The sequence below is a fragment of the Morone saxatilis genome, unplaced genomic scaffold, assembly GCF_004916995.1.
Source record: "Morone saxatilis isolate NCDOM2014 unplaced genomic scaffold, NCSU_SB_2.0 Contig142, whole genome shotgun sequence".
NCBI lineage: Eukaryota > Metazoa > Chordata > Actinopteri > Moronidae > Morone > Morone saxatilis.
In genome coordinates, this window is record NW_023339699.1 from 1 (window position 1) to 4,018 (window position 4,018).

A 4,018-nucleotide genomic window follows, 5' to 3' on the forward strand; every position below is an offset into this window, starting at 1 on the left:
AGGGCCAACCTGGTTGGCAGGATTGCTACACACCCAAAAGAGTTAGCGTGTGACTCTAATCACCCTATTAGAGGAACATTTGGAAGGAACACAAACAAAATAGTACCGGTACTAAGAAAAACAAGACTCTTTATTTTAAAGGCGCCATTTTATTTTCTTTGTTATTTTTCATACCATTGTTTATATAAATGTTGTAAACTTTTGTTATACAATACTCCCTAAAAGAGTTTACTTTTGCAATTTACTTCATGGTTGGTGTTGTTCATTGTTCGGCTGTTCAGGTCTATGGTACATGAGCTCTTTCCGAACCTAGCCATTCAGTGTATCTACTATAAGTGGGTTACACTTTCATGGAGTGTTTTAAAATTCAGCAAAAGCAGGATGTGGAAAAACCAAGCTCCAAGTTAAAACACAGTGTCATTCAGTATGTTGCAATGTCTCCCTTTGTAGTTCACAGTTATTCAGAATCACAGTTACATATTCTCCATTAACAACAGAAGAAGAATGATTGTCTGTTATATATGGATGCAACTGGCAGTGTAGTTGCAAAACCTCACCCCTCCAGCCAATCAGTACTATATTATGCACTTTGCACACCATGCCAGTCCACAACCCAAACTGTGGTTCCAGTAGCAGAAATGCTGACATCAGACCAAACCACTGCAACAATTCTACACTGGTTGACTTGCCTGCATCGGGATTATTACAAGCTGTTCCTGAAAGACTTGAGGCCACAAAAAATCGGAACAGATTTCAGTTGGGCCATGATCCATGCAGTTGTTCAGGCATTCAACAATGTCAGCATTCAGCAGTAGTTACGACTTTGTTTTCAGGTATGCCAAGAGCAGCAGACAGTGCAAATGACTGTGATACACCTCTGTGCTGCTCACATGCTTAAGCTGATAAGCATGAAACTGAGCAAGGTGCAGTGCAAAAAAGAAAAAAAAAATCTTTTCCTGTACAGCTTTGCCCTTCTCCAAAATGCCACAGATTTATGTGTGATCTTGTCAATTATAAAGTCCCTTGTGTTTGTGTTCAAGGAATGAGACAAAAACGTGTCAGGAACATCTGTCAACACTGCAGGAAGCCATTCAGACACAGAAGACAGACAAAATAAACATCAAAAATGCAGATGATGATTAACCAAGTCTCTGAGGACCTGCATAAATCAATCAGAAAGTCATCACCTTTCTTTGCTCCCATCGAAGCTGTGGTAAAGGAAACAAATGATAAAGCAAGAAAGAAAGATGAAGCAGAGGGTGCAGCACAAAAAAATAATACCCATTTCTGTGAGTCTGTGTTGGGCATTCTTTTAGACTATGCAGGTGCAGTTCCCCTTTGGTCAGGTGTTATGCTAAAACATCTTGGCAAAACTAGAGACAGTAATGCCATAGTAGAAAATTGGTTCCGCACAACAAAAAATGTGGTTCTGACATCAAAGCTGCACAGAAGAGCAGGAGATTTTCTGCAGCTCCAGCAACAGTTTGTTGAGGGAAGAATCAAAGGAATGTTACTGAAAAAGCAAGTACCACAGACGAAACAGCCTTTATCAGACAATGATGATGGAGAGGACATTGATGGTCCAGACTCTCTTCCCCATCGCAAGAAGAGAAATGGAAAAAGCGAAGTACTCGAAAGAGAAAGTCGAAGTATTTCAACTCTCCTCCTCCAACAAAAAAGCGTCTTGTGGCAAAATCTGCAAAATCTGCCAGCCAAAAACATCCAAAGACAAAGAGTCACATCAAAGGTGCACCACCCCAACAACCACAAAAAAGACAGGGATGCTGTCCATATTGGGGAGGAGAAGGGTTAATTGAGAAGCAAACAGTGTCAATGACAAATGCATGTACAGTGGACAACCTCCTGTACATGCTTCACATGGCTATCAAGAGGAGACCAGGGATTAGCACTGAGCTTAATGCAAGGTCCAATAATTGGATTTCCACCTTACTGTAAGTCCACAAACTTTTTGAAAAGGAGTGGTCCCAGGGAAAATTATTGTGGCTAAACGCCATTGGCCGATTTAAAGGGACTTCATGGGATGCTTATGGGACAGAGGAAGACATGGTTGCATGTTGTCTCGAGTATCTCATGACAACAGAAATCATGCAAAAGTGCAATAATGCAGCTTGTCCTGTTGTGAGAAGACGAGTCAACAGTATTGACATCTTGTAAGGATTATTTAATTCTGTAAAATGAAAATCAATGCATGTTTTTCATTTCACTTGCGAGAAAGTATAATTTATTTTAAAACGACAAACATTGGTTCATATAAATTAACAAAGATAGAGACGATAGATAAATAAAGATAAAGATAAAAGATAGATAAATATGGTCATATTTATGTTAATCTACATATCTTACATGTGATTTATTTGTTTATTTAAGACTTCAGTACTTTACAGAAAGATATTGACAGGTGGATGAATGCATCCCTTACAGCTCCATGCAAAAGATAAGTATACAGTATGCAAACATACAGACCATTCTCTTGAATGCAGTTACACAGCTCTCATGCCTAGTTGTCGATTGAGTCTGACATTTTCATAGTTTTACAATATTTAATGTTTTCTAACTTTTATCCTAACAGAGGTCCTGCCCCATGCACTGACAGTGAGCAGACACTGCAGCGTGTCTTCGTGAATGGACAGCCATGTGTGTTACTGGTCTCAGTGATACACCAAGCCAATCTCAGTGACAAGCTGCATCCTGCAGCCTTGCCACACCTGGTGACAATTCTTGGTGGAAAGTAAGAAAAGAATTAACACTTCACTGTGTCACACTTGTACATGTTTTTGTCACTGATTTTATTTGTTTACGTTGTTATTCTAATATAGTTTGAATTAATTTGTGAGTGGTCATCACATTTTTCTGCTATACTGTCAATACCCACAAAGGTACGAGCCAGCTGCAGTGACATACCACCTGCCACTTTGTGGCATTCCACAAACTGGGCGCTGACAAAGGCTGGCATTTTTATGATGGCCTTGAGGAAATGCTCAACCCTGGCAAGGGTGATGTTGTCATCACTGACACATTAAGGAAAAAGAAACATAATAAGGCTAAGTGTAAAGTTAGCCACATTGTCATGTTCAGGGTAAGTATGGACATTAATTATGGCATAACACTGTCTTGACTTCTAAAACTAGTTTTCCTTTGTATTTCAACAGATAACAACAATATTCATGTCTTTCGGTTCACAAACAAGAAATTGAAATTAATCACAGTATTAACTAAACGTGTTGATCAGACTTACTTATCTTGTCTTTCACATTCAGGTGACAATCATTTATGGAGAAAATTGGTAGCCTTTACTGTTGCCTGGTGTTAGAATTCACTTTGCTATTATTTATTTCATTGAACCAATAGCAATTACAGTAATTATCAGAAATGAATCCTGATTGATCAAATGGTTTCTTGTTGGCATTTCTAACATTTCTTGCCATCATTTCAGACGCCTGTTCTGCTTCTCCCGGCCACCAGTTGTCCCTCTTCCCCCGTTGTGCGTCCTCCCTTTCCTCATCAACCCTGACCAATACCTACCTACAGCCCATCGATACGTGACCCTACGCCCGGATTTTCCTAGTTTGAACAATATTAAGTTTGTTCGCTGCCCTTATCACTCTGCTCTCACAGTATATTGTATCTGCCTACAGACGGATACTTTACAAAAATGAAGCTTAATCAGCGGGCTGTCTATATTTGTGTATACCTACTATTATTTGAGGTGCGGCATTAAGCTACGATCCATAGCCAACCGAAGTACATTTATTTTTTTAAGGCTGTTAGTCCACCCTTTGTTGCATGAACGCCCTCTTCCTGCAATGGAAGTTCTTACCTACTTTTTTTTAAGGCCTCTTTCAGGTGCGCTGCACCCTTTTTCATGTTTTTCGAGTTTCTTGGTGTCTTGTATTTTTTTTTTTCAATAACTGCTAACAAATTATAACTGAATAATAGATAATATAATAAAAAAACTGTCCCTAAAATCTTCCATTCCTGGCAGTTCATTGGATTCATC

At 39.2% G+C, this 4,018-nt stretch overlaps 1 long non-coding RNA gene across 1 annotated transcript; it reads left to right on the forward strand.

The window, feature by feature from the left end:
• The first annotated feature begins 14 nt into the window (after window positions 1-14).
• Window positions 15-3,242, forward strand: LOC118323798. The gene is made up of 3 exons (XR_004796525.1): window positions 15-2,171; window positions 2,591-2,749; window positions 2,898-3,242. It is a non-coding gene; the product is annotated as an uncharacterized LOC118323798 (long non-coding RNA).
• The last annotated feature ends 776 nt before the right edge of the window (window positions 3,243-4,018 follow it).